Source organism: Pinus tabuliformis, chromosome 1_1 (genome assembly GCF_031772625.1).
Source record: "Pinus tabuliformis cultivar Carrire ecotype Pingquan chromosome 1_1, CPIR1, whole genome shotgun sequence".
NCBI classification, from domain to species: Eukaryota; Viridiplantae; Streptophyta; class Pinopsida; order Pinales; family Pinaceae; genus Pinus; species Pinus tabuliformis.
In genome coordinates, this window is record NC_142297.1 from 436,706,714 (window position 1) to 436,724,176 (window position 17,463).

Here is a 17,463-nt window from a genome sequence, read left to right on the forward strand (position 1 = left end):
CTTGTTTTCTTCTTTCAACCATTTCTGTTGGGGACACCTTTCGAACCTTAAGAGTTTGGGTAGTTCCCTGAGCCTGGGTGGGGCATCCCTTGGCTATGAAATTTGGACGAGGTGACAGGGAAACTAAAGCACGTTCCACTTCAATAGCCTTTGTGAAATCGTCCATCCATGTAGGTGGGTGGTGCGTCCAGACATGGGCTTGGATGGCTTCTTTGAGACCACTTATAAAATATTCCAAATAGAATTCATCTCCTAGACCTTCTGTGCGGATGGCTAATGTCTCAAAGGCTGAAATGTAGTCTTTTACTGTGCCTGTCTGTCGGAGCTTAGTAAGACGACCCAAAAAAATAGATTCACTGTTAAAGTGGTCACAAATGGATTTTGAGAACATCTGCCAAGTAATTTTCCTGGGATAGCATTTACGATGCCATTGCCACCATTGCCATCTCTCTTGGTCCAAGTACAGGGCTCCCACACATAGTTTAGTTTCATCATCTAGGATATCATTCAGAATGAAAAATTGGTCCATTTGTGCTACCCATACTGCCGGATTAGAGCCATCAAATTTATACATGTCCAGCTTGGTTGGTTGAGGGTGGGAATGTTGGTGATTTCCATGGAAGTGAATATGATGGCTAGATTCTCCTTCAAAGTATTCATTAATACCATGTGCCTCTGAATGCAACCCTAACTTTCTCCTTTTGAATGTGTCCATGAATTTTTGCATCTGATCCACTATGTTCTTGAAAGAAGCCAAATCTTTTTCAAGGCTCTCGATCTTCTCATTAGTCATGGCCTTAGCTCTGGTTTTTACCATACACAGATGTTGGCCACTTGTTGTCACTTTAAAAAAAATTGGGACAACCTGAAAATTGAAGCTAACAAGTGAATGGTACCATGGCGATCAGCTCGTTGTCTTGATTCCTATGGGCTAAGTCTCTTTTTACTCTAAATGGAGTTTTACTCCCCTCTTATCAATACTGCAGTGGCCAATTTCTAGAAAACTTAATCCTGCCCAATGTCCTACGAGAATTGCCCTAGGTTATAGGAGCCACTAGCCTCACTGCACAAATGGTCAGATCTTCCTGCGAAACCCCCAACTGCTGAATGTGAGTTGGACTGCGGCGGTGATAGAACCCCAACTGTTAGATTTGAATGAAATTGTGGCGGTAGAACCTCAACTGGTGGATCTGATTGTTGTGGTGGTGACAGAACCCCAACTACTAGATCTGATCTGGCAAAGAAGATAATGGGCGATCTTCAGAGAGTCAAGGGAACTATGGTCTCAAGGAGTGTCAGGTGCTACAGATCACAATATACATAAGGGTCCAACAATAGTACTCGACCCAATCCTTCAGAGCACTAACTAAGGAGGATCAACTGTACCCTTAGTTGTACTACCCGACTACCCTATCATACGCATGAGTAATCTCCCCGAGTGCTATTCTTAGTGTACTATAGCAGCACGACGGCCAACGGTTTATCTAAGGCGAGGTTTCAGGTGAGCCTAGGGGGCTTCCGATATACCTAGAGAGTACATGGAAGACAGTCCATGCACGATTCTGTCTAATGTGCTACGACTTGAAAGGTTACCCATAGGGGTTACAAGGGATTCCAACAAGCGTGACCACCTCTTGTATTTCCTGCGTGCATGCCTCCCCAAATCTGAAGGTTTATGTGCTCAACGACAGATCCTGTGGTATAAAGACGTCAGAACACGTCTCTAGCCTAAAAAAATTTCTGCCAAAAATGGAGATACCACTGGCCTTGGAAAGCGCTTTGATACCACTTGCTGTGCTTTTGACCTGTGAGAAGATGCCAAGATGCCAAATATACGAGGAAATACAACCCAGAACACAGAATAAAATGAGAAAAACAACAAGTATTTTATTATTCAGAGATGAAAGCAATGTTCACTTGCATATTCGAGGGGGAAACCTCCAGCAGAGCAGAGCTTGATTACAAAATAAGACATGACACTCCTCAATGGGGGGTCTCTATCCTTTATATAGGATTCATACATGCAATACCATGGGTCAGTACCATGGTTCTCTCAATACCATCTATCTAATACCATGGCCCATTTGCAACTAACTATGGACCCTTTCTTAAATGCGGGTCAACCACTTACAATTATTAATACAAGCTTTATTGACTCTTTAACTAACTATAACTATAACTCGAACCTATTACATAAATAAAGGGGTTAGGGTCATACCCTAACAAATGCTATAGGAATTAAATGGGTCTTCAAAAGAAAGTTAAATGAGAAAGGCCAATTGATAAGGAACAAATATCTACTAGTCTATAAAGGGTATGCTCAAATAGAAGGGATATATTTTAAATAAACCTGTAGCAATATTAGTATTCATCATAATGTTTCTTGTCTTTTCTAGTCATAAGAACATCAAGGTATATCAAATGAATCTAAAATCAACCTTTCTCAATGGAGATATGGTAGAAGAAGTATACATCAGGCAGCCATAAGGATTCATGTTCTCAGAGAAAGAAGATTATGTCTGTAAACTGAAAAAGGCTCTATATGGGCTCAAGAAAGCTCCTAGAGCTTCGTATTCCTGGTTAGATAAATACCTCCAACAACAAGGCTTCAAAAGAGGCACTACAAATAGCAATCTATATATAAAATATGAAGATGATCACTTGTTGAGTGTGGTGGTTTATGTAGATGACATAATCTTTGGAAGTGACTTGGAGTAGTTGGGACACCAATTTGAAAACTATATGCAAAAAGAATTCAAGATTTCAATGATAGGAGAGCTATCCTTCTTTATGGGGTTACATAATTCTCAATCAAACGATGACATATTCATCTCCTAATACAAGTATTTGAGAGAAACAATAAATAAATATGAATTGGAAGAATACAAGTCATTTAGTACCCACATGGTTACTGGCTATAAGTTATGTAAAGAATATGAGACACCTCCAGTAAATCAGACAGTCTATAGATCAATGATTGGAAACCTGTTGTACCTCGCAACCTGAAGACCAAAAATCATGCAAGCAGTAGGTTTGTCTGCTAGATTTCAAGCATTTCCCCGTGAAATCCATATCATTGTTGTAAAATAATTTTCAAGTACTTACAAGGCACAACAGACTATGGTATATGTTATGCTAAAAGAAGAGATTTCAAGTTAAAGGCTTATACTAATGCTAATTGGGCAGACAATCTTGATGACAGGAAAATCACCTCTGGAGTAACATTCTTACTAGGAGATAGTTTAGTGCCTTGGGTCAGTAAAAAACAAGACTCAATCTCATTATCAATAGCTGAAGCAAAATAAATTATTGTTGCCGCATGTTGCACACAAATTTTGTGGATGAAGTATACCTTAAAGGACATCAAGGTAAACTTGACTAATTCAATTCCAATAATGTGTGACAATACTAGTGTTATCAGTGTTTCTAAAAATGTTGTCATGCACTCAAAGACCAAGCACATTCCCATCAAGTTTCATTTCCTAAGAGAACAAGTTGTCGCTAACTTTTTTTGACTTGAATATGTGACCACTAATGAGTAGCTTGCAAAAATATTCACTAAGCCACTGGCACGAGAATCCTTTGAGTATCTCTAGAAACAAATATGAGTTGTTGTTCCTCCACCAAAAAGGCTCGAATTTAATATGCCTTGGAAGCTACTCAACCTAATGGATCATTTGAAGAGGAGGTTGAAAAATGTCAAGGGGAGATTCTTCCATTGGATACATCATTTTCCATTGATGTCAAAGGGGGAGAAGAAGTCAGGAGGAGTATAGAGAAAAACCATGCTTGGTTTCACAGGGAGTTTGGTTTGTTTCCGTTAATGCCAAAGGGTGATATTTTTTAGCATAGTGTTGGCATTGACGTCAAATGAGAAAGGGAGACAAATGCATGGTGTCTCAAGCTCACAGGGACTCCCATGGTTGTTGTAGTATTTTTTAGAGAATCATCATAGTAGAAGACTTATTGGAGAAGCCATAATATTATGACTATGATGGTTAGGAGTCCCAGGTTTTGAAGGCATTTCTTCCTCGAGAGATAAGCTAAGATGCTATAGGAAATGGCATATTTAGATTGTTCTTGGAAATATCTTTCCAACGGTATGATGAAGTCCCCAAAAAGCCTGCTAGGTCACAATTTATTTTTAATCAAAGTTAGGTGCCCCTAAGTCAAAGTTGCGGAGCTAAATGATGGTGGAGGACACTTTGGAGCAAGTTTTGTTTGACGAAATTCCAATCAAAGCGGAACAGGTAGCAAAGAAACTAAAGGAGAAGACCGAGAAAACATGGGCACACAAAAGAGTAGCGCAAATACTTTTTATTAGCCCAGAGGCAAACCCATTGCACAACTCGTCCCAGCAGACTCTTCCTTGGAAGGTTCATGGTTGTGAGAAAAGGGAACCATAGGAATGACGCAAGCTAGGGATGATTTCATCCATGTGGGTGTACCTCGGAAACTTCATAACGTGCAATAATTGAAGACTCAGGATGGTGAACAGTCAGGAAAAGTGGTAGTAGTGTAGCAATGGAGAGCGTTGAAGGCTCAAAATCTTGAATCGAGTGGTTTTTCCTTTGAAATTTTAAAAAAGGAATTGGTAGAAAAACACAAGGCCTGGGACCCTTTTTCTCACTCCTCATGGAAGGTACGTGGAAGCATTACAATCATTGTATTTTTTAAGGATTTAAACATTTTCCTATATATAGTATTGTAGGTGACTATTCAGGTTTGAAAATTCATATGTAGAATGTGGGTAAATATTCAATAAAATACATGTAATTTACTATTAAAATTGGTAAATTTTTGGCGAACATCATCCATTTAATAATATATATGTAAAAAATAGGTGAATTTTTAACCAAATTGGTGAATATGTTTTTCAGAAAATGTCCAAAAGATAGCCCATTTGTGAAATTTTGCCCCTAAATTTTCCCTAATTGTAATGATGAGTGATGACTTCAACATGATTTCAATAAAGGTGACATGTGGTAGGAATATTAGGTGTTTTTGGGTGGCCTAATGGGCTAAATCCAACTGACACATGTCACCACTCAAAAGGCACCACATGGGGCTAATGATATAAGCATGATGTCATCCCTGAGGCTTTATCCCAGAGGTCTATTAAAGTTCACAGGTAGAAGTAGCAGGTTGAATTGGCACCAATCCAATGGAACCGAGCATAAGGCCAATGAAAAAGGCTCTGGGTGAACCCACGAGACACATCATCCCTGAGGCATGACCCTAGAGGAAATAAAAAGGGGAAAGGGAGAAAGTATTGGGGTGATAGTGTCGGGACACATCGACATGTATGGGCATAACCATAGGCCAATGAACGAATAGTAAGGGTGACCCTACTGGACATGTAAGCATGTACGACTTACCTTGAAATAAAACAAAGGTGCACTAGAGATGTGGTTGGAATAAAAAATCCAAGAGATAGATTTTTTCTGGCATTTGACAATTTTGTCAAATGACGGAAGGCACACCTAAGAGCTTATTTTGCGAAGGTTTCACATGTTAGAAATTCATGGCCCTTTACGCCTATTTTGATGAAAAAACATCAATACAGGAAGGTTTAGGTTAAGCTTGAGATAAGCATTTGTGTTACAGTGTGACCATGGGAGCGAAAGGTGAATGTGTGGTGTTTAAGCCCTCGAGGGTTATAGCTCAAAGAGACCCAGATGTAGTTTTGTGTGTGGTTTGTGACCAAGGACGCAGATAAAGGTAATCCCCTAGGGCTTAAGGTAAAAAGGATCTCATAGAAGATTAAAGGTTTTGGTTACTACACTTGCTCTTATGGGTCAAAAGGACCACAAATTACGGAATTAAATTAAATGGCTTGGTTCAAGCAGATTTTGCCATCCCTAGTCTTCCTTGCACTAAATGAAGAATCAAATTAAAGGAATGCTCAGGTGCCCATTCCTTGAATTAATAAGAGTTACAGTGGTCGAGTAGTTGTACAGAGAAGAGTGATAATTCTGCCCATACACAGTTTGGTTGAGAGTTAATTCGCAGAATGGAAGAACACTATGAAGTTCAATCACATAATTAATTCTGCTGCAGAGGCTAAGTATTCAAATGTGTCAACAGAATGGAGACTATACATGTGCTAGAGGTTGATTGAACCAGTCCCATAAACAAGATTTTAATTGACAAATAGTGTGCCCCAGTATGTGTTGAATGCAATGGTTTATGAGCTAACAGGGAGTGTTGTGCACTATGTTTGTGGTGAAAAAAAAGGCTTAGAAAACATTGAGTCTTTAGGAGAGAATTATTCTATGCAAAGTGAAGAGTGTGAGGGGACATAGGTAACCAAGTGTGAGTAGAAGGGTAATGGTGGCCAAGAGTTGATATTTATACAGAGCGATTGAGGACTGAGGCTATAGTTGATTGAGCAGTAAAGTGTGTAGTGCAAAGTGTTGAGAATTTAATAGGGAAATGAATATGTTAATCTCTTAACTTGATAATTGTTTGTGCTACCTTTTACTTATTATATTTTCTTGTTATTATTCCAATGTGAAATACATCAAATAGCTACCAGAACAATAAGAACAATGACACAGTATATAGGCTACAAGCCAGGGCCAAAACCCCTCCTCTTGAGGGGAAAACCCGTAAATCTCTTCTTATATTTTAGATCTTTCAATTGAAGAATACCATGACCTAGAGACTCAAAAAAATACCCTCCAAGATCAAGTTTACCACAACCTTCTACTGCAATATCTTCGACCTCCCATTAGATCTGAAATTCTACTCCCCAGTAACTACTACAATTGTTGTTGCTTCTCTTGGAGAGTTCGATCTCCCTATAATAGCCTTACTCTTGACTTTTATTGCCTTAACTTGAGTCCTAGGGCTAGTAAGATTCCCTAAGAGACCTCCTCTTGCCTTCCCTTGTCTTCTGCTTCAAAAATCGAACCCTAGAAGATCCCAATGCAGAATCCCTAACTTCAATCTTCCCAGAAAGATAGATAAGACCCAAAACAAAACACTTTGACTTCTTTGACTTACTCTTCTTCACACATCCTTCTTCCACTTCTCCTTCTTCTTCTTCTTTGCATATCAAGAGAGTGAGTGAGTGATCCAAAATGAGGACGAGTTCCTCTTATATATAGGCTTCTTCAAGGATGGACGTCGCTCTTCATGTCGGTCAAGTTGATAGCTCCTTAGGCTGACTTGATCTTGGAAGTATTTTGACACTTTCAAGACAAAATAAATTTTCCTTTACAATTTACAATGTGACCATTTGCCTTCCATGTATGATAATGACTCTTATACCTAAGACAAACCCTAGAAGCACTCAATGGGTGCTTCACCTATAAAATAAAAGAACTTGAGCATGAAACCCATCCTCCAATAATAATAATAATTTCCTTTTCATTTTTTATTTACAATAATAGGTTTCATACTTATGAAGACTGAACCTAGTTACACATTTTTCAACAAAAAGAAGGATTGTAGAGTAGAGAGGAAGGTGTTGTGTGGAACAACTGATCAAGTTTTATATTTTTTGTGCATTTATATGGGCCTTTGTTTTCTCAATTTGAAAATTATATGACAAGAAAAACATGTGGGTAGAGAAGGTGGTGGCCTCCATTCATAAGAGGTTGGTGCCTCTTAGCAAGTAGTGACTTGTTATCTTAAAGGGGGTTTGGGCCTCCTCTGAGTGGGTTATCACAAACAACTTGATGTAATTAAGTAGGATCTTAAATTACATCATAATAACAAATAGATTTGTGGTTTACTCCCTTTGGGTTTCCATGTAAAAATACTTGTGTCAATAAGTGCATGCTGCTCAATTGATGGATTTTGTTTTCATGTGAACGGTTTTGTTTGCATTGTTTCCTATGTATTGTATTGAGAATTCTCACATAAATAATTGCCAAGAGTGATAGGAAATCAAGGATTGAGCTTAAGATCCAAAAATAAACCTCACTAATTACTGATCCATCCGTGCCCCTCTCAGTAATTCCTTATTCCAACAATGCAAACATTGTAATCATTCTCTCAAAATCTAATTATGAGCTTAAATATGTGGTCTGGATTGAGATTAAGATCCAAAAACAAACCTCACTAATTACTGATTCACCCCAGCCCCTCTCAGTAATTCCTTATTCCAACAATGCAAACATAGTAATCATTGATTCAAAACCCAATTATGAGCCTAAATATGTGGTCCAGAAAAAACAAATAGTGATTGTTCATGATGCATTATTGAAGTGGATATATTTTACTTTTGGGTAACGTGAAACAACATATACAAACTAAACACAAAAAATAATTCCACAAACATGCTCAAAAGATAACCCTAAATCCTATTCCAAATATGCCCAAATATATGGGAGAAGAAGTTAAAAATAATAGTAAAAATATGGTGAAAATGTAGGTACCTATAAGCATGCAGTTATATTGGAACCCCGAGGCATCTCTCCAAAGAAATTATTGGCATATTTGAGCCAAAGAAATATTTTCCACTTGGCTTGTACATGTCTGGAAATGAAGCTACTGGGGAATTGAGTGACCAAAGAAGTAATAGTGTGACGAAAGTTAGACAACAAAGAGAAGTGCATTGACTAATCATTGAGCATGGGGAAAGGCTACTTAAGAAAACAAATAAAATATCAAACTCGTAAAAGAACTATTTTCAAGAGAGTATAGAGAATTAATAGTTGATGGTTTTCGAAAGATGAAAAATGTAGAAACACAAATATATTCCCAAGTTGAAGAGGTCATTAATCCCTGTGTGTACATGATCTTGAGTTTGACAAATAACTAACTCACTTGATTGATTGGATGAACTGAACTTGTTTTTGGGGATTAGCTTCTTATTACATGGATTTTGTTGGACTTACCATGAAAGTGAAACACTAATTAAGGAAGAGTGGATAATTGTTTAAGTGGGAGAGAAATGGGTGTTCAATTAACCAATGGCATCATTGAAAAGGATAGGGCATTTTAAAGATTTTAACTTTGAATATGAGCACAAGGTTTCCTTGCAAAAGGAGTAGAATAACGAGGAGCTTACACAAATAAAGTATAATAAGATAGAAGTGGTTGTAGAGGAGAAACAAGTAGGATTTTCTAGGTTTTATTCCATAGTAGCTATTGTCATCAGGTAATGCTTGAGGGACTTTGAGATTTTATTTCAAACAAGGCTTCCTAGATGTTATGGATGCAATATGCCAAGTAAGTGCTCAGGGGATGAATAATGATCAACTTGCCATTGCGAACAAAATTGATGAAGGAATTTCCTTAAAGATGTATAAACTTATAGCCATGGAAACTTGGCTATAGAAATTCTCTGAGAGTGAATAAAAGCTTTGGAATAAGGCCAAATTCTAACCTATCTAGGCATAAAATTGTGTAATTATACCTAAGAGTTTTTTTTTTTTTGCAAATTTTTAACTTTTTAGTTGTATATTTGAACCTGGAAAATCTTGAATTTTTGACTGGTTGGTCAATATGCAATCATAAACTGCGCGCAAGGAGGATTGAACTAGGATTGAGATAGATAAGGACATATTATAAGAGAGTGACGACTACATGCAGGTCAGAGTGACTAATGCCAATATAGGATGACATTATACAAGTACATATTATAATCTATTATTAACATAGGTTTTCATCAAACAAGTAAATTGAAAACTCATGGAGCTGGAGTGTTTTATGTTGATTGGATTAACTATAGATTTAACTGTGGAGATGTAGATTGACATTGTATTGTACTATCTCAATGTAAGCATAAAGTTTGACTTAGAATCTTAGGTCAGTGGCTTAACAAAGCTTATAAAGTTTTGATTACGAGTTGGGTGAGTGGATTGAGGTGTGATATGCTTGTGTCAGTATCATCAATAATTAACTATTGTAAATTATGGATTAAGTAAACATATATAAGACGAATGGGTTTGTACCATGAAGAGTTGAATTCGTTTATGTGATAAAGAGATGATGTGAGAACAAAATGGAGATGGTATGTATATGTTAGGTTATGAGAAATAGACTACAAAAAATAATGGTTAGATCTGTGAGAAGATTCTAAGTATTATGATTTATCTAATATGTTAGTGATGGAGTAAACATATTATGCCCTAGATGATATCTATATTTTGTTCTATTTTGTGTACAAACTCTATATTTATGGTGAAATATCTATAATAACCAGTCGAAAAACATCAATGTTAAGGGTTGAGTAAATTCGTGTTGGGGTCTTAACTGGTCAAGGCAAACTCCATCCTAATCCAAAATTAACTTGATGTTATTCTAACCTGAACCTAGGCAAATATTTGGGAAAGATGATGAAACTAAATGGTAGAAGGAAGGAAAGAGGAATAAATTTTTCCTTGGATTATTTGAAATTTGTACCAAATTAAATGTTTTGGCCTTCAGTATTTTATAATTTTTCACTATATACATTATAGAAAGCCAAATAAAGAACACCTTCTTTGATAATTTTCACTGTCCTCACTCCATTCCCACAGGGGCCTAGTCTCTTATATTGTCTTTGACAAACCCTGGTTTGAGAAAATAGTTACATTTGATGCCCACATCCATTGAGGCAATGAAGTATCCAAGTGTCCATGACCAGCAACCAATGCTGTAGTTGACTCTAAATCCAACAAAGGACTATACATGGAATCATCTTCATATTCACAATTGAGAGGAATAATACTTCCAGAGAAAGACTGCATGGATGTCATTGAATCCCACTTTAAGTTTCAGGTTTGTTTCCTCATAAACTGATTTGCTACGAGAGTGAATGCATATAGGATGTATATTGAAATAAAAGCTAGTGCTCCCCACAAATTAATATTTCCAATGAACAAAATCAAAGAAAGCGAAGCAAGGGTCAATAGGAAGAAACAAATTTCCCGTATAAAGCTTTGGTGATCAATCTATGCATGTGAACGCGCAATGAATAGAGAAACCAATTCAATCACTACACAGGTAATAAAAATTTCTCCTCCTAAAATAGTATTGAGTCCCACCTCACTAGCATCAGTCCCCATGAAAGTAGAAATACTTGCAAACAGATGAGGTGCTCCATTTCCAATAGGAAGAAGAGTCACTTTGGCCACTGTTGGTGGTAGCTTCAAAAGCTTGGACAATTTCTCTAAAGAACAACAAAAGTAATTTGTCACAGTGTTACCCAACATTAGAATAACACAATGAGCTAGAGAGCTAAGATGACAGCCAAAGATGGGCCATTTGTCACATGTGCAATAGAAAAATGATATGTAATAAAAAACTCCCTCGGATGTGCAATGCTTGTGGGCTTCCATATTCTGTGTGTTATTTCAATCCTGCACATAGAGAATCAGACTAAACATTCTATATAATTTCCAAACCATTTTGGTAGCACAAGGCTTGTGTTTGACGAGTTTTCTGTTACAGGGTGTTGTTGCTTATCCGTTGGGATTTTAGCCAAAATTCCTTAAAAATTAAGGCTTGGTTATGATGGGTTTTGAATAAGAATTTTTGACCTGTTGCGGTCTATATCCAAAACTGAATTATCTCTATTAAATATCCATTTTTGTGATGCTTTTGGGCCACTCTTGGATTCAAATCTCTTCGACTTCCATCTAAAAGAGGCTTTTGAAGAATCCCCACAAAGGAAAAGAGGGGATTTCACAAGGTTTTTTGCGGTCAGAAAGGAAAACAACAGAACAAAAAACCCTAGATTTTATAGTATGCAAAAGTGTTTTCTTAGTTTTCCCAAACCTGGTTTTGCCATAATTTTCACTCAAAAAACCAAATTATATTTTCTCAACTCTACTAATACAATTTGGGTCATCGATTTTCCATATTTTCCACAAGCGCGATGAGTAATTCAACCTTCGAAGGCAAAATATTTGGGAATTTCTATGCTCCCAACCCGTAACAACCATTATTTAAAAGGATAACATATATTTTTTCTAGATAGAAAATGCATATAGGTGCAACATTATGATCATGGGCATAGTTGAAATGGAAAAAACAATCAAAAGGGTACCTGAATTTGACTTGCAATCATTGATTTAGTGGGTTGTGCATCAAATATTGTCATTGGAAAGTTCATGAAGACCTCTTTCCCCATTTATTGTCTGCCAAAAAATGGCTCTCACATGTTTAATAATAAACAGGGAATCTGATAAAGAATGCCAAAAAAACCACGTTGCGGTGATGGCGCGAAATTCGGTCACCCTTTCCATTTAGTCTGCAAATGTCAAAGACGGAGACAGTTTTCGTAAGTCAAACACTTCGCAAATCAAACACCCTTGTACCAAATCTTGAAAACGATGCAGATGAAGATCTTTGTCAAATTATCACAATCTTCTACAATAGCCATCATAGCCATGGAAGATGAAGCCTAGACTTCATAAAAGTAATGGCTACCTATAATATCAACATTCGGCATGGACCTTGAATCTTGAGCCTTTCTTACTAGTGAAGAGAGAGGGAACACGATTTCCCTCATCTATCGCTTAGTCAACGGCCAATAGAGACAATAGTTTTCACTGTCCATATGCCACATGGCTATTTTTTATTAGTCGAAGGACGACAAAAATAAACACCAGCCATTGGTTGGCGTGAACAATGTCTTCTCACCCTAACCCCACAGTGAAAAATGTCTTCATCGTAATTATCATGGACACCATAAATAACAAGCACAAACCAAAGAGGGCCTACAAGGCATAACACTAAAATCATTGATGATGTTAATAATAGAGTGGAGAAGGATGCCATCACATCATACTGAGAACTTCCAAATTAGCAGAACTTAATAAATAAAATTTGCCTAAGACAATGACTAAGAGTAAGACCTAAGAACAGTAATTATCATGGACACCATAGATAACAAGCACAAACCAAAGAGGGCTTACAAGGCATAACACTAAAACCATTAATGATGTTAATAATAGAGTGCAAGAGGATGCCATCGCATCATACCAAGAACTTCCAGATTGGAAAACTTTTGGGCACATGTAATGCCTTATAAACCACTTCGTTCACACACACATAATTAGAAGGAGAGTCTTAATGTGGAATCAGATCCCAACATAAAGATAAGACACTATATGGATGTGGAATCAAATGTCCAACCATGGATGCTTAAGATAAATCCAAATGAGGTTTTAGTATTCAATTTTGCATTCCAACTGCATCACATGCCCGATCAAAGTGTGTCTAGAAAGAACCCACGTGACCGGCTTCTGAGGATACTGAAGTCTCTCAACCCTAAAGTAGTCACAGTAGTAGAACAAGAGGTTAACACTAATACTACACCTTTCTTCCCCTGGTTGATGGAAGCATTAAACTATTACTCATCAGTGTTTGATTCTCTAGATGCTACACTTGAAAGGGATAGTAGAGATTGTATGAACGTTGGAAAACAATGCCTTGCCTGAGACACAGTGAACATAATTTCTTGTGAGAGAAAAGAAATGATTGAGAGGTATGAAGTTACAGGAAAATGGAGAGATAGAATGACTATGGCAGGCTTTACTGTGTATCATCTCAATGCTAATGTTAAGGACACAGTTAAATCTTTGATCCGTTAATCATACTGCAATAGCTACAAGACTAAGGAAGGAGTAGCTACATATTTACTATTTTGGATGGTTGGAAAAAATTCTCATTGCAGCATCTGCTTTGCATTGAGAAGAATTGAGAAGAAAGGACTGTAAGAATGTTCTTGTGCAATAAATTCTTACAAATTTTCAATTCCATTGCAGAAACTGCATCTGAATTTCATGTGTGTCAAGGAAGAGTTCAGAAACCTGACACAATAACTTATTATAGGGGTAAACGATGAAACTAATTTAAGGAAATAGTGGTTTTTACCTGTCCTGTTCAACCAGGGATAATACTGACAATTATTCATCTGTACTTTTCTTCCTTATTCAGGTAGAGAGGAAAATGCCAAGGCTTGCCAAAATCAGTGATATGCCTACCTGCACAGTGGGCAATTGGATAGAGACAGTTGAAGGAAAACAATACAAACCAAAAATGGAACTGCGATTGCTAAATTAAACAAAGAAATCTAAAACATAGAGTGGGATATCAAACTGTTGAGGGAATAAGTCCCCTAGGGCTTTAGGTCAGGACTCTAATAGAGCAGGAGTAATCTACAACAAGAAACAAGCATTCAACTCAGGAAACATGCTTAAACAAACTAACTATGCAAGGATGAACATACTCGAATGTCCTTCGTTTGGGTAGTTCCAGCTAGGGTTCAAATCCTCTACAACTCCTAATGATCTTTGAACCTGCAAATCAACCAATTCGAATACACATAGCAGCATATAGATAAAGCATTGTAGTGAAATCAACTTTATATCATATAGTAGATGGTTATTTATACATTGAAATAGTCATTCATATATAAACCATAACAATAACATCTGATGCATAAACAAAGTCGATATCGGGAACAAGACAGCGTTTCTTTTTATTGTAGAAAACTATAATAAAACATGGAAATATTTCACCTGAGTCTTCCTCTTCCGGCTCCAAGCGGAACCGTCCTCTAGGTCCGTCCAGTCCCAGTCCTCAACAGCCTCCTTCCGTAACTAATACCATGATATCTCCAAGCATGTGAGAGCACATCAAAACTCAAGGAAACAAGCGTTTCTTGAACTTGGGGAAGTTCTTGAAGCACATGGATTCTTCAGACTTGATCAGGGGATAATCTCAGTATAGTAATTCTATCCTTTTCTTCCTCCTTAAGTCCTTCCCATTGAAGTCTTTTTATACTTCCCCCAAATTAGTTTTTTATTTGGGAAAAAGTTGGGAACAGTTGGGCCATGGCACTAATAGGTAATCAACAGGTAAACCCCGTGATCTCCGCCCATAGTTAAGGAAATTTAATTTTTTTAAGTGTTTTAACACATATACGCGGGTTGCGTATACACTGACCCACGTGTACACGCTTTTAACACAGAGAAAAGTAGCGTACAGGGAGTAAAACACTATTTTTAAAATATTTGGACCAAGTCTAGAAGGAGGGGTTGCCCTAGGCCATAAACCAAGCATCACAAATACCAAGGGTGATATTTGGAGCTATAACACAAACTCTGGTTGAGCATCTATATTTGTACAAATCTGAGTCAGTTGCATAAATTAAATTTGCCTCTTCGAGTATTGATGAGGCTAGATGGTTTTGGCCCTTCGAACTTTGGTGTGTTGAGATGGTGACGACGGAGGCGGTGAAGGGTGAAGACTAAGGCAGTGTGGCGGTGATGAATAGGTGGTGAGATAATTACATATCCAGCATTCCCCCCCTTAATTATCTCACCAAAAAAAATTGTTGAGGATTTTCTAAATATGTATACAAATTGATCTTGTAATCTGTAGAACTCTAGAAACATTGTCTTTAGTTGTTATTATCTTCTCTTTGGACTTTCATCACAATAGGCATTCTTCTTCTCTCTCTTGTACCTATATATAATTGATTATTGATGTCCATGTTGGGCATGGAATCCCCCCACAGCAAGTTTTGGCGCTCAGAGCCCAAGTTTTGGTTAAAGGTTTTGTAAGCCTCCGCGAATTGTGGGTGTGGAGCACGAAGTATGGGATGAGTCATAGGGTTGTTCACCCTAAAATATTGTAATGTAATGTAAATTCATGTCGGCCTACCCATGGTCTGCAAACCATGGGATTGTATAAATAGAGCGAGGCTCTAAGTGTAAATATAGTGAATTGGAGAGAAGAATAGGAATGGTTCAAGCATAGAAGAAGAGTCTAAGTGTATTGGGTCGTAGTGGTAGGAAGAGGCTCTGCAGCTGAGTGTGCAGAGGCCTAGTAGAGTCCGCAGCTGAGTGCGCGGACCCCTGCAGTTGAGTGCGCAGGGCAGTGTCGAGTCTGTAATCTGGATCGAAGATTAATAAAGAGAAGTTGATTCCTATTTCTGTGTATTTGTGGTGCATTGTCTTCTTTACATTTATATTGGTTTGTTTATCACGTGCACTGTTATGATTGTTGAATATGCTGTAACAATCATTAATCTTACATCCACAAGTTAAGTAATTGGGTAATAACAGATTAAATAACACAGAACTTGGGTATTATACGGGTTGCGCCCCAAGTAGGGCTACGCGGAAGCAACATCATAGGTTGTAAAGGAATAACAAGTGCGCGTAGGCTCAAACCGCGTATCTCCAAAAGCTCGTCAGACATTCCCAGGGTGCGAAAACTTGGTTCTAGCACCCTCCCATACTACTTCGGGTGAGACCTCAGTCCGTGCTCCGTGGACGGTTGCCGAAAGGGCTAGTAGTACCGGGATTTTCTTGGCTAAATCACTTCTGAACCTGGGTCAAGCCCATACAAGCCAACAAATGGTTCCGTTGCTAGGACTGGGATCTACATAAGGGATGTCTGATGTCGTGCCACTGGAACCCAACAAAGAAAGAAATTGAAGAGTGGTTGGACAAGAAGATTCATGAGTTCGCGACGCAGGAAAACATAACTCCATGAGTATCTAAGGAACAGTGGTTGGAATGCTACTTGCATATGGAAATCCACGAAATTTTATTTACATCCTTTCCTTCTGAGTTGTATGAGTGGATCACGAAGTTAGCAGACAACCAAGGAAGGTGTAGGCTTGACAAACCAATAGTGTGGACTTGAGAATTAGTGCGTAGGATAGAAGCGTCAGAAGATAAGATTGTGTGAGCTATAGACCATTGGCTCGGCCAGATCACAGGAGTATCTATCATTGAGTTTGTGGTAGACACGATCGTCAACTACAATGAGGTGGAGCGACGTTTCATCAAGGGACCGTGAGGTAAGTATATTAAATCTTTGAACACTTGGATTAAAATGCTATTGTGTGAAAAGTGGGTTATGCGAATAAATTAATGTTTGGGACTACGCGGAGCGGGAAGATCTATAGAAGTGGAAGTAGTGAAGGATTAGAAACCAATCCATTAATTTCACCCTCGCGGGAGAGCGAGCAAGAGCTCACGAAGGTTTCTCCGAGAAGCACGGTCAATTTTATAAGGCAGCAAATTCCACGGTTACCACCTCCACCCACACCACCACCCGTTTCACCCTCCTCACCTCCATCTCCAACCACTCCACCTCCGCCACCACCACAGTTCAATATGGAAAGTGCGATCAAACTACCGGTATTCAGAGTGGGGAATGAAGATCCGGACCAATTTTGGTTCATGGTAAGAGCAGTATGGGAAGCACAAGGCGTCGTGGATGAAAATATTAAGAAGGTTACACTAGTGAGCACGCTGCAGGATTGTGCATTAACATGGTATATCAAGCATTCTAACAACCACCCAAACACAAGAATTGTAGAGATCCAGGCTGCACTGAACAGGGAATTTAGTAGGCCAAAGTCAAAAACACAATCAATCATCGGGTTTAAGGAGATCGCGATGCTCCCGGGCGAGACCCCCTGAGATCTTGACCAAAGGCTAAAGAGTAAGATTCGCGAAGCCAATATGAAGTTGATGGATGGACAACATCGCACATGGT

The 17,463-nt window shown here is 38.1% G+C and overlaps 1 pseudogene; it reads right to left on the bottom strand.

Moving 5' to 3' along the window:
* Positions 1 to 10,409: 10,409 nt before the first annotated feature.
* On the bottom strand, positions 10,410 to 11,276 carry LOC149213595 (cation/calcium exchanger 4 pseudogene; annotated as a pseudogene).
* Between the last annotated feature and the right edge of the window lie 6,187 nt (positions 11,277 to 17,463).